This window comes from Dromiciops gliroides, chromosome 6, assembly GCF_019393635.1.
Source record: "Dromiciops gliroides isolate mDroGli1 chromosome 6, mDroGli1.pri, whole genome shotgun sequence".
Classification (NCBI taxonomy): domain Eukaryota; kingdom Metazoa; phylum Chordata; class Mammalia; order Microbiotheria; family Microbiotheriidae; genus Dromiciops; species Dromiciops gliroides.
The window spans coordinates 251,783,875-251,804,466 of record NC_057866.1 but is presented as its reverse complement, the minus strand read 5'-3'; the positions used below and the strand labels follow the sequence as shown (position 1 = coordinate 251,804,466).

At 36.7% G+C, this 20,592-nt stretch overlaps 1 long non-coding RNA gene across 1 annotated transcript in view; it reads right to left on the bottom strand.

Annotated features, from left to right (window-relative positions):
- Positions 1-3,601: 3,601 nt before the first annotated feature.
- The window catches only part of LOC122730614, a 33,112-nt gene continuing 16,121 nt past the window's right edge, over positions 3,602-20,592 (bottom strand). The window contains exons 3-4 of the long non-coding RNA XR_006353520.1: positions 5,130-5,224; positions 3,602-3,661 (exon numbers count right to left, since the gene is read on the bottom strand). This is a non-coding gene — a long non-coding RNA (uncharacterized LOC122730614). The remainder of the gene's footprint in view (positions 3,662-5,129; positions 5,225-20,592) is intronic.

Below are 20,592 nucleotides of genomic sequence, written 5' to 3'. Positions count from 1 at the left end.
CATTGACTTGCCCAAGGTCACATATGTAGTATGTGATACAGCTGCACTCCACTCTATTTTCTACTCACTTGGCCAGTTGATCTTCCTAAAGTGTATATCTGACCATGTCACCTCCCATTCTTTTCAATCAACTTCAGTGGCCCCTTATTGCCTGTAGGGTCAATAGAAAATCCTGTTTGGCTACTAAAGCTTTCCATAACCTTGTCCCTTCTTATCTTTCCAGTCTAGGAATTCCTATCTTTCATTCTGTCACCTTCCCCTACTTCCAATGTACTCTGTCATCTGATGACATTGAACTCTATGAGAAACTCCATCCCCTTTCTTTTTTTTCCATCTCCTTTTTTTTTTTTTTTAAGTGAGGCAATTGGGGTTAAGTGACTTGCCCAGGGTCACACAGCTAGTAAGTGTTAAGTGTCTGAGGCCGGATTTGAACTCAGGTACTCCTGACTCCAGGGCCGGTGCTCTATCCACTGCTCCACCTAGCTGCCCCTTTCCATCTCCTTTTGCTGATATCCCCATATGCCTGGAAATCTCTCTCTCCTTATCTCCTCCTTCTGTCTTCCTTGAGTTACTTCAAGTCCTACCTTCTTCAAGAAGCCTTTGCAAACCCCCCTTCCTTTCTCTGTATTATCTCCAATTTTCCCTGTACGCATCTTATTTGTTCAATTATTTTCATGTTTTCTACCCATTAGAATGAACTCCTTAAAAAAGGTATGTTTTTGGCTTTCTTTGCATCCCTAGTACTTAGCACTGACTGATTCTTAGACTGACTCCAAGGGAGCATTCTCAAATTATATCATGCCATAATTTTGTTTTAGTTAAAAAAAAAATCCTCAGGAATTGTAATATGTAATCTACATCTATCTAAGCCTTCTGAACTCTAAGACCATTTCTCTATCTACTCTTTCCCACTGCCTCTCATCTAACACATTAGAGGTTTGCAAAACACTTATATTTGTTTTCTGGATTTGAATTCAGGACACCTGGGATCAAATCCTAGCACTGTCCCTTACAACATGTGTGATTTTACATAGACCAGTTAAGGTCTCTTGGCTTCAGTTTCATCATATGTAAGGTTGGACTGGAGAGCATTTTAGGGTTTTGACCTGGTTATCTCATTTAATCATCACAACAGCCCTGTTAGGGACTAAAATCACCATTTTACAGATAGGGAAGCTGAGGCTCAGAAAAAGTAAGCAACTTCCTCAGGATCACAATCTAGTGGATGTCTCAGAACCACAAGGTGTGGTATGGTAACATTTCCATAACATTTTCAGGTGTCACCATGGACACATTACTAAATTTGGCCTTGATCCAGACACATGGTGGTAAGAAGTGTTATAGATTGTATAACTGCCTCAACTCTGTATTATATGGGTATAAATCCTCCAAAATGGGGGGGGGGAGTATAATATGCTATATATATCAAGCTTAAATATGAGTTATATTTTGAAGAACTCTCACTGTTTAATGCTATACTAAGGATTAGTGAAAATCCAGCAGTTCACCAGCTAAAGAAGTAAGAGAGTCCAGAAACAACCAGAGTCCAGAGAAAACCAGAATCCAGACCAGAGTCCAGTTTCCCTGATGACATCTCCACACTCAAAGAAGACAAGATTTCAAATACTTTAAATGAACAGTTTTTCCCCCTTCTGTTACTATATACACCATTTGTAATATGTATTCACTGCAGAGGCCCTCCCTCTATAGACAGTGTCAAAGCACTGGTTCATGAGGGACTGCCTCTCTGGACAAAATTTCCCCTTTCTCCTTTTCCTATATTGTTATTTATATATTGTTTGTTAGCATAGGGTATTCTGTTATTTTTTTTTACTGTTTCATCAAGGAAACACTCCGTGTTCCTCGATGAAACAAAGGGGGGTATGTGTTAAGATAATGGAATTTGGTAGATGCCCAGGGATCTGACTTGATTGACTTAGTAGTGTTTGAATTGGGTGTGAATGAGGAACTACTGGGCGCCCACTTAGAGGTCATTAGATCTTGAATTTGAATTTGGCCAGTCCTGAGAAGGAGTGTTCTCAGAGGCTGTGGACTGCTGCATTAGCAGGAGACCACTCTCAGCCAATCAACTTTAAGAGCCTCCCATTTCTGGTAGGAGGACACGAAGTAGAAAGTGAATGCTGGTGGAGGGCTTCTTTCTCTTTGGTTTGAGACATTGGCTTGGGGGCAGGACTTCTCGTGAGCAGTTAGAAAGGCTAAAATTTCCATGCTCTAAGGAATCTGTTCTCAATCTTTCTCTCTCTTTACTATCTTATATCTTTTAATATACCCTTAAAAGCCTAAACTCTTGGTGAATTTATCAGTGATTTTAGCCAGTTTCCCCCAAAACTGGGGGAACTGATTAGAACCCACATTTATAAACAACACACTAGTAAGTATCAGAGATGAGACTCAAACCTGGTCTCTCATGATTCTAAGTCTAGCATTCCCTCCTCTACACCATGCTACTTCTCTCCCCTTGATCCCTCTGCCTTTTTGTCTCCAACATGATTTCATTGGCATAAGGAACTCTTGAGGAGGAAACTCCTTTTACCAATGGATATTGGCAGCTGCTTTACAATTCTTAGTCTCAGAGAGTTGTCTGAGGGCACTATGTTAATAAATTGTTTGCCCAGGACCATATAACTAGAAGGTATCAGACCACTGGTCTTCCTGACTCCAATGCTGGTTCTCTGTTCATTCACTTTGCCGCAAGGCAACTCTTGACACTCTAAGAATTGTACAAATTAAATAATAAGTAACTTGTATGGGTTATGTAAGCATGGAGATCATCAAGTCAAATAGCAAAAGAAAAGATCAGAACCCACAGTTCAATGTATGGAGAAAGGCCAAGAAATTGAAATAAAACAAAAATAGAATTATTATTATTATTATTATTATTATTTTGTGGGGCAATGAGGGTTAAGTGACTTGCTCAGGGTCACACAGCTAATAAATGTCAAGTATCTGAGGGTGGATTTGAACTCAGGTTCTCCTGAGTCAAGGGCTGGTGTGTTATCTACTGTGCCATCTAGCTGCCACAAAAAGTAAAATTATTAAAACTTTTACCTGAAAGAAGCTAAACATCTGAAAGAAAGGAAGTGACCACCATGAGCTCGAACACCTCACCTGGGTTCTAGTCTTAGCTGTGACACTTTTGAGCTCTGTGACTCTTAATCTCTTTGGTATCAGTTTGCTCATCTGTAAAATGGAAATAATTTGGATCTACCTTGCAGGGTTGTTAGAAGGAAAGTATTTTATAAATACATTAAAGTATGATAGAAAAATATGAGATAGATGAATGTCAAATGGAGTGGAATTAGATGATCTTCAAGGCTCCTTGTAGTCTGCGATTCTGAATTTTAAAAAAATCTATCAATTGAAATTGATGTTAACATTTTTTTAGGGGAACCATAGGCATTTATTGACTCAATTTCTAGTAAGTAATGAGGCATTACCACATTGTGTTCCTTGTTATGCACAAGCAAAAAAATTCAGACATCTCACTCAGAACCATAGTTTATTTAAATACAAATTTTCAATATGTAATGTTTCTTCTTATCTTTCTTCTTTTCTTCTTCCTCTTTTTCTTCTTTCTTTTCTCATTCTTGTTCTTCTTCCTCCTCCTCTTCCTTCATCTCCTTTTTCTCTTTCTCAACCTCTAGGGGAGTGAGAGTGATTTCTTTATTAGGACTGAACTGAGATAAGCATACTTGCCTGAATAAAACATACTTGAGTTAGCCATATTATGAAGACTTTATGAAACTCAAATGAGATAACATTTATAAAAGTGCTTAGCACAATGCCTGGCACATAGTAGTCATTTAATAAATTCATATTCTCTTCCCTTACAAGTTTAATAATTAATTCTATACAGTCCTGTCCTCTATAATGAAATACATTTCCCTCCCCTCTAAGCATAGAGATGAATGGGTTGCAAATGCTGACTGGTGATAATTTGGTTTTGTTTGTTTTATTTCTTAAAAAGAAGAGTAGTGTGTGTGTGTGTGTGTGTGTGTGTGTGTGTGTGTGTGTGTGTGTGTTTGTATGTAGGGACAATTGAGAAAATAAGTGTGGTAAAAAAACACAAGGTGCCAAAGGAACATAAATAAAAATTAGTTCCTCTCCTGGGCCCTCTTCTTGTGATATACCTTCTCAGTGACATTATCAATTCATATGGTATAATTATCATCTCCATGTTTATGACTTACAGATTTTTATATCCAGCATGAGACTCTCTCCTACAATCTATTCTCATGTTACTAACTGCTTATTGGACATCTTGATTTAGATACCCCATGGCTATCTCAAACTCAACAAGTTGCCCCCCCCCAAAAAAAACCTTCACCCTTCATTATATTTTCCCCCATATCCTGATACCTTCCACACTTCCCTATTTCTGTTCATAAAGTCACTATTCTTCTAGTCACCCAAGTTCTTAAATTTGGTGTCACCCCCAACTCCTAACTCTCCAAGACTCCACAATTTAACCAGTTGCAAAATATTGCTATTATTATTATTACCACCACAACATTTCTTGCATCTGTTCTCTCCTCCCTATTCACATAGCTGCCACCCTACTTCATGCATTCACTAGCTCTAGCTTGTACTATTACAATAGCCTCCTAATAAGTCTACCTGATTCAAGTTTCTCCCTCTACTCAAATCAATTTAGGTAAAAGATAGTTTTACAAACAAGAATACTTTATCTTGCAAAACTGAATATAATACAACAGGGAGGAAATGGACCCTTAATGAAATAGAGAATTTTGAAGGATTTCTGATGAAAAGACTGGATCTAAGAAGGAATTTTGAAACATAAATATAAAAATCCAGAAAAATCTAGAAAGGCAAATTTATTTGAACAACTGGAAGGAGCTGAATGATGATGTAGTGCTAACATCCTAATTGAGAAGAAACAAATGTCCCTTTCAAACCTTAATATCTTCAAAGTGTGCTGAAGGAGTTAAATTTAAAAAAAAATCTTGGGAGGGGGGGAGGATAGAAAATGTATGTGGAAGGAATTGGTTATGTTCCAAGAATTTTAAGATGGAAAAGAGATGGAAGAATAAAAATTCCACTTCTTCTGAAATGAGGAAGAAGGTATTAAAACATGGTATTTCTCATACCTGAGGTATATGAGAAGAAGAGTATAAAAACATGAAGAAAGGATGGAGCTGGTGGTGGTGGTGGGGAATGGACAGCACATGAACTTCACTCTTATCTGAAACAGAGAAAGGAGGATTTTACTTCCACAAAATCACTCACAAAGAAAGTGTGTGAAACAAAAACTTTATATGTGTGTATATGTATACATATATATGTACATATATGTATACACATGTAAGTTATATACGTATACACACATATAAAGACATACAATACAGGTTATATATGTATATATACACATATACATATGTTTTATATGTATATATACACACACATATATACACATACACATATAAGTTAGCATTGAAGAACCTTAACTTCATCAGAATAAGAAGGAACAGCAAAGTTGTTAAAAGGAGAGAATAGCTGCAAGCAAAGGGGGAAACATTTTAGTGATTCTGGGAGAGGCTGAGGGGACTAATAGGGTGGGCAGTGAAGAACTACTATCTAAGGGGTGTTAGATTGCTGGGTAGTTTGAACTAATGCAAAATGAATTGAGTAGACTCAGAACAATTTATACAAGGATAGTAACATTGTAAAGAAAATCCTTGTCTCCAGATGATGAAGCATATTACCCACCTCCCGGAATAGGAATGAAAAACATACATTTTTGGACATTGTCAGTGTGGATTAATTTTGCTTGAATTTTTTTGTCGCAAGAATTTTTTTCCCTCAGATTCTATTGTGGGAATGGGAGAAAGAAATTTGTATCATTGTAACAATGATAAAAAATAAAGTAAGTCATAGCAATATTTTTAAAAAATATATAGAAGAGAATATAAGGAAGTTCAGAAGGAAGCACAGATAAGCAAGACAGTTTAGAAAGTAACATGGTTAAATGTTTATTTTTAAAGCAAGTGGTATAAAATAGGGAATTGTGGTTTTGTACGGAATTATTTTTTGTATTCAGCTATGTGTATGGAATGCTTTTTTGGGGGGGGTATTTAATTTGAGACTTCCCCCGCCCCCGCAAACAGAAACAGAAACAATAACCAAAAAAATGATTAGCTTATTGTTCTTAAATTTGACTTTTACTTTCCCAAACTCACTCACAAAATCTTGTAAATTCAACTGTCACTGCTTAATAACTTTGAACTTGATGTAAACCTAGAAGGCAGACTTTTATTTTGCATTTTTGACTAGAAAAATCTGCAGTTCCAAGTCTTTTTCTTTATGATTGGGTCTGAATGTGTTAATCAATGTTGCCCTGTCATAGCCTCTGACATGAAAAAAATGCTGACTTGATTTTAAATCATAAAAATGTGCGCATAGCAATAGCTCCATTTTTTCTGCATAATATTTAAATCAATTCATTGATTTCTAGTTGCCTGATACTCTTATTCCAGTTACAAAATAAACGATACATAGTTCAGTGAAGTTGAATCAATTTTAGTTCATTTGGGCTATAAGTCTGAAACCAATTAAAATCTGCTTGTTAGCTTGAGCTTATGCTTCTAGGGGAGGCTCATTCACATTTTTGTTAGATTTTCCTATGTCTTAAAAAGTGCTGGGCAAATAGAAAAAAGTAGAAGAGCAGAGCAACTTGTATGGGCAAATTGATTTACAAACCTAATATGTTGTATGTGTGAGTTGTTATTATTCATTATAGTGATGCAACATGTAGGGTAGGGACTGGACCTGTAATTTTATTGGCGAAGTTCTCTGTGTGGAAGTTCCTTCTCCAGTGCTGGTTGTCACCTTGGTAAGTTAGAGAATAAAGAAGTTGCCCAGAGGTGCTGAGAACTTAAATTATTTGTTTAGATGACACACTTTGTATGCATCAAAATCCAAGCCTAGATCTTGGCTCAGAGAATAGCTCTTTTTCCATTGTATCTGTCTGATGATCCTTAGCTAGATCTTTTCCCACTCACCAAGCATGGGTATATCCTGGGCACATGTCTTTTCTCTCTCTATGTTATCTCACTTGATGATCTCATCATCTCCCATGTGTTAAATGATTATTGTTATTCAAATATTTTTCAGATCTATTTATCTAACTTTAACCTCTCTCCTGACCTCTAGTCTCACATCACCAACTCTCTTAGACACTTTAAAGTACATGTTCAAAAATATCTCAAAATAATATCTTCAAAAAATATCTCAAACTCCACATGTCCAAAATGGAACCCATCATCTCTCTCCCTCCACCAAAATTCTTTTTTTTTTTTCTGGACTTCTCTATTACTGGTACGGGTGCGACCATCTTTGCAGTCATCCAGAGTAGCAACTTTGATGTTTTCCTCGACTCCTCACCTATACTCATCCCAGATATCCAATCTGTTGCCTAGAATTGTTGTTTCTTCACAACACCTCATATACATCCCCACCTTTTCCCACTTGCTCAGTCCCTATCTTGCTGCAGGTTCTCACCACCTCATACGTTTATAATTACAATAAGCTTCTGATTGCTATTACTGGCTCAAGTGTCTATCTGCCCCAGTCCATATTCTACTCAGTTGCTAAAATGATTTGCTTAAAGTGCAAGCCTGCCCAGGTCACCCTGTATCATTTGCATTTCCCTGCTGAATAAACTCTAGTGACTCTATATTACCTCCAACATAAAATATAAAGTACTGTTTCCCACTTAAAGTCCTGAACCTGACTCATTTCTACCTTTCCATTCTTCTCTTCTCTCTTCCATATATTCTATGTTCTAGCAGCACTGGTCTTCTTCTTCTTCTTCTTCTTCTTCTTCTTCTTCTTCTTCTTCTTCTTCTTCTTCTTCTTCTTCTTCTTCTTCTTCTTCTGGCAGGGCAATGAGGGTTAAGTGACTTGCCCAGGGTCACAGAGCTAGTAAGTATAAAGTGTCTGAGGCCAAATTTGAACTCAGGTCCTCCTGAATCCAGGGCCAGTGCTTTATCCACTGCACCACCCAACATTGGCCTTCTTGTTGTTCTTTGAACAAGTAATTCCATTTCTCAGATATATGCCTTTTCACTGGCTGTCCATTTCTGGAATGCTCTGATTTCTTACCTCCACCTTCTATCTTCAAGGGTTTCCTCAAACACAAATCCCACCTTCATCAAAAGTCTTTCCTGGGGGGCAGCTAGGTGGTGCAGTGGATAAAGCACTGGTCCTGGAGTCAGGAGGACCTGAGTTCAGATCCAGTCTCAGACACTTGACACTAGCTGTGTGACCCTGGGCAAGTCACTTAACCCTCATTGCCCCGCCCTCCCCCCCAAAGTCTTTCCTGGTCTTTCTGCCCTCACCTCCCCCAGTTCTCTAAGATTAGCTTTTATTTACACTGTATATATCTTGCATATACAATTTTTTACATGCTGTTTCCCCATTTGAATGTGAACTCCTTGAGCACATGGACCATATTTTTGTCTTTCTGTTTATACTGTTACTTCACTCTGCTTGGAGATATTCAACAGAAAGAAGCACTATCTTCAAGAGGGATTAGGCAAATCTTCTTACAGAAGATGGGATTTTATCTTGGACCTGAAGAAAATCAGGGAAACCAGGAGATTGAGATGATGAGGGAGAAAATTTAGCTGTGAGGGATAGCCAGTGAAAAAGTATGGAAATGATAGATGGAGTGTTTTGTATGAAGAAAAGCAAGGAGTCCAATGCCACTGGACCTCAGAGGACATTTAGGGAAATAATGTATAATAAGACCAGAAAAGTAGGAAAGGGCCAGGTTATGAAGAAGGGCTTTAACTGTTCTTTACCTTCAAATCACCTCCAATTGGTCACTTCCCTTTCTCTAGTTTTGCTTCACTTATTAATTCCTTTGTTCTTCCTTTTATTTGGTTATCTAATTCTCCCCCTCTGCTAAATATTCAAGTAAAATCTCCTTTCTCCCCTTCACCTTGTTAATTTCCCCCCTCATTTTCTGTGCCTTTTTGGAAAAAGTATCTCCTTGTATTTTTGCTTTTTGTTTGTTTGTTTGTTTGGGTTTTTTTTGGTTTAATTATTTCTCTTCCCTTACTGTCTACTTTTGACATTTAAAAAAAATTCATGGAACTTATATTTCTTCTTTGATGTCTCTTTACCACATGGAAATAAAGTTTCTAAGATACCTATTTTGAGTTCTTCTAAACAGTTTCCATGTATTGAATTTTAGATTTTCTCTGCCCCCCCCCACTCCTTAGCCCTTTTTTTGTGCTTTACTCTTAGAGATATCAATTCTTGAAGGAGATAAAAGGGATAGAAGTACATTTGCCTCATGGTAGAAATTTCCTTGCATTCCTGATTGTGCAATCAATCAATCAATAAACAAGCAAACAAATAAATTAACTAATTAATTGATTAATACCACCCCCTTGACTTCCCCATGTTCATTTTGTCCCATTTAGCATGAAATCTCCTTTCTGGGTTCCAACCATTTTACCCTTTTGGATGTCAGTTGATTCTCAGGAACTCTGATTCCTTCCCCCCTCCCCCCCCCCCAGACATGATGCTGTCCTTGGAGGCACAACACTTCCTCTCAGAGGTGGTGGACTTTCTAAGCATTGAATCTTTGCAGATTATACTCATTGTAAGGTTTCCCATCTCCCATTATAGAATATCTCTCTTTACTAATGGGAGCATTTTTTAATAGGACCCCCTCAAATACTCAATTGAGATTTTCCTCTTTTCCTCGACTTCAATCCTCCCCTTTGTCACCTCACTTGTTCTCCTGTAGGGGATTCTGAGAGATTACCAGAATAATTTTCCTTTCATTGTCCAACGGACATTATTAGGGCAACATCACACATTTCCCTCAGTCTTCTTCATTTCTCTCCTTTTATATGGCCACCCATTCTGCAGTTTTGTTCCATGAAAACAGTGATCCAACTGTGGCTGAGGTGCTTCCAAGTTTAGTATATGGTGTTTCAGGCCTGTTCCTCAACAGGAAGAGAAGGAAAGTCAAAGAGAAGAGGTGGAAATTAGGTATTGCCTTGGAAGGGGGAGTAGAAAGGAAGCAGGATCAACCAACTCTTCCCTATCCAGTGACATCTATTGGTTACACATAAGATCATATAATTGTAATGGTATAGTGTTCCAGTTTACTGTGAATGCTGGGTCTCCTTTTATTGTTTCTTAATTTCTCTAGTCATTTCTCATCTTATATTTATAAAGCTTGTTTTGCTTTTTCAAGTGGACTGTGCTGTGCTTTGCTTTATAGGATTTTATTCCATTGATTTATGAACATCTTCATGCTTTTGTCTGTGGCAAAATTTCATTTCCAGACTATATTTGATTCCAAGTTTAAATCTATGATGTTAAACTAATTTATATGATATGTGTTATATTCTAACTTTGTTAAGAAAAAATATGGCCTTAAAATTGTTTTTTTTACATGAGAACATTCAGTATGTCATTTTAAAAATGTAATCTAGTACTTGTAAGAAAAATCATAACTGTAAGTTAAAATAACATTGCCCTTACTCAAAGACCTAGAAATTCCTCAAAGAACTACTCCTTCATGTGTTGTTTATTTATCCATTAGACATGAAGGAATCACTATATGGAATACTTTCTGACTGTGTACACACACACACACACACACACACACACACACACACACACACACACACACACACACACATATATATATACTAGAGGAGAAATCCTATCCAATTTGGTCAAAATCCAGTCAAACAATTTTTTTTTTCTTTTTGGTAGCTGTAGACACACACATGACTAACTTGGGACATACTTGAGTGAATTCTTTTTTTTTTTAGTGAGGCAGTTGGGGTTAAGTGACTTGCCCAGGGTCACACACCTAGTAAGTGTTAAGTGTCTGAGGCCAGATTTTAACTCAGGTACTCCTGACTCCAGGGCTGGTGCTCCATCCACTGTGCCACCTAGCTGCCCCTTGAGTGAATTCTTAATTTGTTTTGGTTTTGTGGCATCACAATCATATGCCACAACTTTTTCAGCCATTCCCCAACCAATGAGCATCTCCTTGATTTCCAGTTCTATGCCATCACAGAAAGAGCTGCTATAAATACTTTTGTACATATAGGTCCTTTCATTTTTCTTTGATTTCTTTGGGATACAGATCTGGTAGTGGCATTGCTGGGTTAAATGGTATGCACAGTTTTATAGCTTTTTGGAGATACTTCCAAATTGTTCTCCAGAATGCCTGGATCAGTTCACTACTCTACCAGCACTTCATTATTATGTCTACTTTTCCTTCATCTTTGCTAGCATTTACATTTTTGATAGGTGTGAGGTGCTATCTCAGAGTTGTTTTAGTTTGCATTTTTCTAATCAATAGTGAAGGGCAGCTAGTTGGTATAGTGGACAGGGTGATGGGCCTGAAATGAGGAAGGCTCATCCTCCTGAGGTCAAATACAACCTCAGACACTCAACAGCTGTGTGACCCTGGGCAAGTCACTTAAGCCTGCTTGCTTCAGTTTCCCATCTGTAAAATGAGCTGGAGAAGGAAATGGCAAACCCCAAATGGGGTCACACAAAGTCAGACTAGACTGAACAATAACAATCACTAGTGATTTAGATTTTTTTCATATGACTACAGATAGCTTTGATTTCTTCTTCTGGAAATTGCTTATTAATATCCTTTGACCATTTATGAATTGGGGAATGGCTCTTGTTTTTATAAATTTGACTCAATTCTATATTTTCAATACATTTAAGAAATGAGGCCTTTATCATAGAAATTTGCTGTGAATTTAAAAAATATTACTTCATTGCTTATGGTACCTTTTAGCATTATGTAGTTTCCCTGATTATCTCTTTTAATTAGATCTATTTTTGCTTTTGCTTGGACTGAGTTAATTATTGCTATCCCTCCCTTTTTTACTTCGGCTAGTTTATTAGATTCTGCTCTCACCCTTTATTTTAATTCTGTGTCTGTCTTTCTGTTTCAAGTGTGTCTCTTATATAAACAACAATATTGTTTGATTCTGGTTTCTAATCCTCAGTATTCTTTCAATCACTCTGGACGTCTGTAGTTCAGTAAACCAAATAGGATGAGAGTTTCTCTTGAAGGTAAAATATTTGGGAACTGTATATGAAAAGCACAAAATTATATCCAGAGGAAGGATTTTTAAAATGCACATAAGTGTTTTTTTTAAATCCCATCTTCCATTCTGTTAATTGAATCTTCACTAAAAGACAGAATTAGTATTAAAGAAAATATTAGGAATTTCTGTTTTGATTTCCTCACTTAAGGAGCCTTTCAGAAAAAAAAATGCAAAAAAAAAACCAAATAGTAAGTGTGTCTCCTAGGTAAAAGGTTTAGCTTGAAACCTTTGGCTGATGCTCCAAATTTTTTTAGCTACATTAATCTTCACTTAAAAAAAAAAAAAAGCTTGATGATTCTACCATTCTGTACAGCAGTTTGGAACTATGGCCAAAGGGCTATAAAACCATGCATACCCTTTGACCTAGCATGATCACTACTAGATTGGTATCCAGAAAGAGATAGAAAAGCAAAAAGGAAAATAACCTATATGTACAAAAATATTTATAGCACCTCTTTTTTTTTTTTTTTTTTTTTTGCGGGGCAATGGGGGTTGAAGTGACTTGCCCAGGGTCACACAGCTAGTAAGTGTCAAGTGTCTGACTCTCAGGTACTCCTAAATCCAGGACCTGTGCTTTATCCACTGCGCCACCTAGCTGCCCTAGCAGCTCTTTTCTGATGGCAAAGAATTGGAAATTTAGGGGATGACCATCAATTGGGAAATGGCTAAACAAACTGTGTTATGTGATGAGGATAGAATACTATTGTGCTATAAGAAATGATGAGTAGGATACTCTCAAAAAATAACCACAAACAAACTTGGAAAGACATACATGAGCTGATGCAAAGTGAAATATACTGTATTCAAAGTAACAGCAATATTGTGGGATGAGCAATTGTGAATGTCTTAGCTATTCTCAGCAATACAATGATCCAAGACAACTTTGAAGGACTTATAATGAAAAATGCTATCCATCCCTAGAAAAAGAACTGATGGTGTCTAAATACAGATTGAAGCATAATTTTTTTTTACTTTACTTTTCTTGAGGTTTTTTTTTTGCCTGTTTTCTTTTGAAACATGACTGACATGAAATGTTTTACATGATTACACATGTATAGCATATTGAATTGCTTGCCTTCTTAAAGGGGGGTTGATGAGGGAGAAAGGAAGAGAATTTGGAAGACAAATTTTTTAAAAATGGATGTTAAAATTGTTTTTACATGTAATGGGGAAAATAAAATACAGTCTTCTGTGAAAAAACAGCTTGAGAGAGAATTATATTTTTTCTACTCTGACTCTAGTTTTTCCATAACCTAGTAGACAATAAGATAAATAGGTATTTCCCTTTAGAAGCACATGGTGGTAAACTGCCTGTTATCCTGGCCTTTTGTTTCAACTCTAAATATGACGGGAATGGACAGTAATACAGCATACAATTCTTTTTATGCACCTGTAAATGCTTGTGGGAGAATAGGTCCCAACCTTTTCTTTCTTTCTTTCTTTCTTTCTTTCTTTCTTTCTTTCTTTCTTTCTTTCTTTCTTTCTTTCTTTCTTTCTTTCTTTCTTTCTTTCTTTCTTTTTTTGGAGAGTAGATGTTTGTACCAACTATTCTTACTATACTATCTCAGTAAATATCCTTTCAAAAGTTAATTAAGTGTGCTGATTGATTACTAGTGGGAGGTATTCCAGAGGTGGTTTATAAATGGCAATACTAGAAACCTAACCCCTCAGGATTATTCTCTAGAACTTTAACAGCAGAATCTTTTGAGTTGCAATCATTTTGGCAGTTTAAATTTCTCAGAATGTGGCTTTTATTACTCTCAGTTTGAATGTATTGTCTCCTACTGGTCCATTCTGATCCAATTTAATTGTACTTTTTGACCCTTTTCTAGTCTCTGTTGTTGTTTGTCCTTTGTTCTCAAAGAGGACTGTGACATCGGAGTGATGTCATGACTTGTACTGAATTGGATTTAAATGAGGAAGGGCTGTACAAAGTCACCAACTTCACTCTCTCCTCCAGAGCCACCTGACTCCAGTGGCAAAATATACATCAGGACAATTGGAGATGGGCTAGGATGTTTAAGGCAATTGGGGTTAAGTGACTTGCCTAGGGCCACATGACTAGTAAGTGTCTGAAATCAAATTTGAACTCAGGTCCTCCTGACTCCAGGGTTAGTGCTCTATTCACTGCACCCTGGAGTTGGGAAGACCTGAGTTTAAATCTGCACTTAACCCAACAGCCTTAAATATCTCCAATTGTCCTGATCTAATCTCTCTGAAAACATGGTCAATGGTGAGGGTGGGAGAGAGACAGAGAGACACACAGAGAGAAACAGACAGAGAGACAGAGACAAAGTGACAGAGACAGAGGTAGAGAGACAGACACACAGAGAAAGACAGAGTCAAAGGGAGAGACAGAAAGACAGAGAAAGAGAGATGGAGAAACACAGAGAGAAAGAGACACACAAAGAGAACCAGAGCCAGAGAGAGAGAGAGTAAGAGAGGAGAATAAATGAAAGGGAGAGGGAAAAAATGGGAGAGAGAATGGGAGGTGGGGAGAGAGGGGGAGAGAGAAAGAGAAAGAGAGAGAAACTATATGAATTCAACTATAAAATACTTTTTTTAGAAATAAAGACAGGGGGCAGCTAGGCGGCGCAGTGGATAAGGCACTGGCCCTGGATTCAGGAGGACCTGAGTTCAAATCTGGCCTCAGACACTTGACACTTACTAGCTGTGTGACCCTGGGCAAGTCACTTAACCCCCATTGCCTCACTAAAAACGAAAACACAAAAACAAAAACCAAAAAAAAAGAAATAAAGACAGACCTAAACTATTGGAGAAATATTAATTGCTCATGAATAGATTGAACCCAAATGATAAAATGACAAAGATCTAAATTAATGTATCTATTCAATGCTGTCTGTACCAAACAATCAAAGGGTTTACTTTTATAGAACTAGAAAATTATAATAAAATTAATCTGAAGAACAAATGAAGAAACAGGTCAATAATCAAAAGAGTAATAATGGAAAAGGTTGAAAGTAAGACAGTTTATCTGTATTAGGTGGACAATATACAGAAGCAAACAAACACAGTAGCATACTGTCTTGATAAACTCAACGACCTCAGTTCCTGGGCAAAGGACTCGCTAGCTGAGAAAAACTGCCAGGAAAATTAGAAAGCAGTTTGGCAGAAATTGAGTAGAGACCATCAACTCACACTATGTGCCAAGATAAACTTCAAATAGATATGTAACTTAGACATAAGTGACATCATAAGCAAATTAGAGGAGCAGGGAGGAAATTATCTTTCAGATCCCTGGTGGGGGGAAGAGTTCATAACTAAATAGGAGATAGAAATAATAATAAATATTTATTAGATGGACGGTTTTCATTATGTGATATTAAGATGGTTTGTATAAATAAGTCTAATATAGTAGAACTTAGAAGGGAGAGAACTATAGGAAAAATCATTCATGTAAATTTCTTTGCTAAATGTCTCATATCCAAGACATGTTAAAAATCTGATCCAAATTTATAAGGTTAAAACCATTCTCTAGTAGATAAGTGGTCATGGGAGATGAATAGGCATTTTTTTAAAAATCTAAGCTATCAATAATAATATTAAAATGTTTATTATGGAAATATGTTTTACATGATAAACACATGTATAACCTATAGAAAATTGTTTGCCTTCTCAATGATGGGGGAGGGGTGGGGAAAGGGAGGGAATTTGGGACTCAAAAAATTTTAATAGTATTTTATTTTTTTCAATTGCAGGTAAAGATAATTTTACATTAATTAAAAAAAAAACATTTTGAATTCCAACTTTTCTCCCTCCCTTCTTCCCCTGCCCCTCCCTAAAAAATAAGAATTTAAATATATTATATCTGTGTAATCATGTAAAACATATTTCCATATTAGTCATATTGTGAAAGATGAAACAGACCAAAAGGGAAAAAAAAAACCTTGAAAAAAGATAAAGATAAAGAAAGTGATAATAGTATGCTTTGGCCTACATTCAGACTCTATCAGTCCTTCCCCATCATGAGTCTTTTGGAATTGTATTGGATCGTAATATTGTTGAGAAGAACTAAGTTATTCATAGTAGAACTCAAAATTTAAAAAAATGTTAAAAATAAAATATTTGAAATAATAGTAATATAAAAAATTAGAAAAATATGAATTAAAACAACTCTGAGGTCCCATCCCTTATTTACCTAGAAAAGATGATAAAAGACAAAAATAACATATGGAGGGGACAGCTAGGTGGCGCAGTGGATAGAGCACCGGCCCTGGAGTCAGGAGTACCTGAGTTCAAATCTGGCCTCAGACACTTAATACTTAACTAGCTGTGTGACCCTGGGCAAGTCACTTAACCCCAATTGCCTCACTAAAAAAAAATAATAATAATAACATATGGAGGGACTGTAGGAAAATAGGTACCCTAGTGCATTGTTGGTGGAGATGTGAATTAGTTGAGCTATTCTGGAAAGCAATTCAGAATTTGGAATTATGCCCAGAAAGTGACCAAATTCCGCATACCATTAGAGCCACTATTAGGCTTGTACCCCAAAGAAATCATATAAGGAGGAAAAGGGTCCATATGTACAAAAAAATTTAGCAGCTTTTCTCATAGTAGTTCTGAATGTGAAATTAACAGGGTGTAAAAAAGGAGGGGGCAGCTAGGTGACACAGTGGATAAAGCACTGGCCCTGGATTCAGGAGGACCTGAGTTCAAATCTGGCCTCAGACACTTGACACTTACTAGCTGTGTGACCCTGGGCAAGTCACTTAACCCTCATTGCCCCATGCAAAAAAAGAAAGAAAGAAAAGGAAAAAAATTAACAGGGTGTATGTTATATGATTATGATGAAATACTATCATGCTACAAGAAATGATAAGCAGGATGGTTTCAGAAAAATCTGGGAAGATTTATATGAACTGTTACAAAGTGAAGTGAGCAGAGTCATTGTACACAGTAAAAACAATATTATATGATGATCAACTGTTAATGGCTTAGGTATTCTCAGGAATACAATGATACAAGACAATTCTGAAAGAATCTAAAGAAAGAACTGATAGAGTCTTAATACACATTGAAGCATTTTTTTAAAAGTATTTTTTTCTTGTTTTTTTGTTTTGTTTGTATTCTCTTTTTCAACATGGCTAATATGGAAATATGTTTGGCATGACTGCACAAATATAATCTATATCAACATGTTTGCCTTCTCAAGAAAGAGGGAAGTCAGGGAGGGAGGGAATTTAGAACTCAAAAATTATAAAAAGTAAATGTTACAAATCATTTTCACATATAATTAAGACGAAGATAAAATATTTTTTTTTGGTGGGGCAATGAGGATTAATTGACTTACCCAGGGTCACACAGCTAGTAAGTGTCAAGTGTCTGATGCTGGATTTGGACTCAGGTTTTCCTGAATCCAAGGCCGGTACTTTATCCAGTGTGTCACCTAGTTGCCCCAAAAAATATTCTTAAAAAAAGAAATTAACAGGGCACCTAACCATTGGAGAATGGCAAAACAAATTATGACAAATAAATGTAATATTATCATGTTATAAGAAATGACAAAACCATTTCAGAGGAATCTGGGGAGATATATATGAATTGATGCAGAGTTAAGTGAGCAGAATTCAGATAACAATTTACCTGATGACAATATTATAGAGAATGTAACCTGATCAATTCATTCATAAGCCAGGAGTCTAAAAGACTGAAGATGAATCATGCCACCCAGAGAGATGATGGACTTAAAATGCAGAATGACACATGTATTTTCTTACATGGTCAGTGTAGGTATTTGTTTTCCTGGATTATGTATATTTGTTTTGAAAGTTATGTTGTTGTTGTTTTAGTAGTTCAAGTTTTGTGAGAGATTAGAAAAATAACATTAAAAAAGTAAAATAAGTCAAACAAGAATAAAGAAGAATGTGACTCATTTAAGTATTCTTTTTTTTTTTTTTAGTGAGGCAATTGGGGTTAAGTGGCTTGCCCAAGGTCACACAGCTAGTAAGTGTCAAGTGTCTGAGGCTGGATTTGAACTCAGGTACTCCTGATTCCAGGGCCCGTGCTCTATCCACTGTGCCAACTAGCTGCCCCACATTTAAGTATTCTTAAGAAGAATTTTAATCTCATTCTAAAGACCTTGTTGTTCTTGTTGTTATTTGTCCATTGTTCTTGAAGAGGACCATGACATCCGGGTGATGTCATGACTTGCACTGAGTTGGATTTAAATGAGGGAGGGTTGTTCAAAGTAATCAATCACACTCTCTCTTCCAGAGCCATCTGGGTCCAGTGGCAAGATATATATCAAGATAACTTGAGATGGCCCTGGATGTTTAAGGCAATTGGGATTAAGTGACTTGCTCAGGGTCACACAGGTAATAAGTATCTGAGATTTGAACTCAGGTTCTCCCAACTTCAGGGCCAGTGCTATCCACTGCACCATCTCGCTAATCCTCCCAGGGTAAAAGAAAACATATTTGTTTCTCAATTTTCATGATTACTTTATGATAACTTAGTTTATCATTGGTTTATCCTTTTACAATTCACATGAAAATTTCTCTTTCTATATCTCCATTAAAGATTTGATTCATTTTCTTGGCTCAACACAATACTTCTCTTTGCCATCGTTACTGAACCAGTGCCTGTATTTGATAAATACAAGACCCAGTGTGATTAACCTATTAACTATTTTAAATTACATTTTTCTCTTCTTCAGGTATTTGGTGTTTTTTTTTAAAGGAAGCAGGAATGGAATTAGAGTACCTTGATATTACAAGGCCTTTATAGAGTGAGTGTATGGATTTAGAGTTGTCATCATAATTGGCAGGAATTACTCTATACATACTGTTGAAACATCCCAATTTTCTTACTGTAGTGAATGTCATTATGGTCACATTTACAGCTTGAGCTATGGAGAAGAGTGAAAAAATTTCAATCTTTATGGCATTTTTATGCCCCACTTTCCTTTTTGTTAATCATATTTTGATTAAGAGATGGAATTAGTACCTGGTAGGACAAAAGCATTTCCTGGCTTAGATTCTCAACCTGTCTCTTTGTTATCCCCTAAGCTGTCAGTGCCTTTTAAAAATTACCTTGTATTTATTTTTTACATATTTTGTATATGTGATTATAAATGTATGTGTCACCCCCACTTCCCTGAGAGAATGTAAGCACAATGGTAGGAAGGGACTGTTTCAATGTTTTGTCTTTATATCCTTGTCATTTAACACTTTGTTTAACATGTAGTAGGCATTAACTAAATACTTGTTGGGTATTGCTTCAAGAGATGGTTGGTTACTCCAACTTAAATGTCATTAAGCAGAGGCCAGATGACTGATTATCTATTAATTTATAGTACAGATGCCTTTGGTCTGTGCAGTTCCAACTCTCAAATCCTATGATTCTTTTCATATATCTCTATCTATCTATCTATCTATCTATCTATCTATCTATCTATCTATCTATCTATCTATCTATCTATCTATCTATCTATCGAGGGGTTGGGCAATGAGGGTTAAGTGACTTGTCCAGGGTCACACAGCTATTAAGTGTCAAGTGTCTGAGGCTGGATTTAAACTCAGGTCCTTCTGAATCCAAGGCTGGTGCTTTATTCACTGTGCCATCTAACTGCCCCAAATTCTATGAATCTTATTGATTAATCATAGAGACAACAAATGATTGTAGGGCTTTACGAGTTTGCAACAATAAAATTATAAAATGTTTCCATAATAACTATTTGTTATTTTTAGAAATGAATGCCTTGAGGGGGCAGCTAGGTGGCACAGTGGATAAAGCACTGGCCTGGGATTCAGGTGGACCTGAGTTCAAATCCAGCCTCAGACACTTGACACTTAACTAGCTGTGTGACCCTGGGCAAGTCACTTAACCTTCATTGCCCTGCCAAAGAAAGAAAGAAAGAAAGAGAGAGAGAGAGAGAGAGAGAGAGAGAGAGAGAGAGAGAGAGAGAGAGAAAGAAAGAAAGAAAGAAAGAAAGAAAGAAAGAAAGAAAGAAAGAAAGAAAGAAAGAAAGAAAGAAAGAAATGAATGCCTTGGGATTTCTGCATCATGTGCCCAAAGATTGTAGGCTGGATGTTTCTTTCATACCCAATTACTCTCAGAAAAACCAAAACAACAACAAACCAAAAGAGGAATTGTTTACCAGAGGTAGAACAAGTATAGCAGATTGTAAGGACAAGAAAACAAGAAGCCCAATAAGGTGCCAGTGATAGTATTTCAGAAGGAAATAGGGCCCCTTGTGTGACTACACTAGGTTTGAAGGAAAGGGAACTTGAATAAAATCAGGCTCAGTCCTTTCCCTCTGGAAACCACTTGAGACAGAGACTGAAATCAGAAAAAAGTAAATTCCTCAAAGGAGGAGGATGAGGAGGAGAATACCGAGTTGCAGGCCTGCTTTCAGAGTAAACTCTCCATCTATCATTTAGGCAGCTAGGTAGTACAAAAACCTTGGACTTGGGCTTAA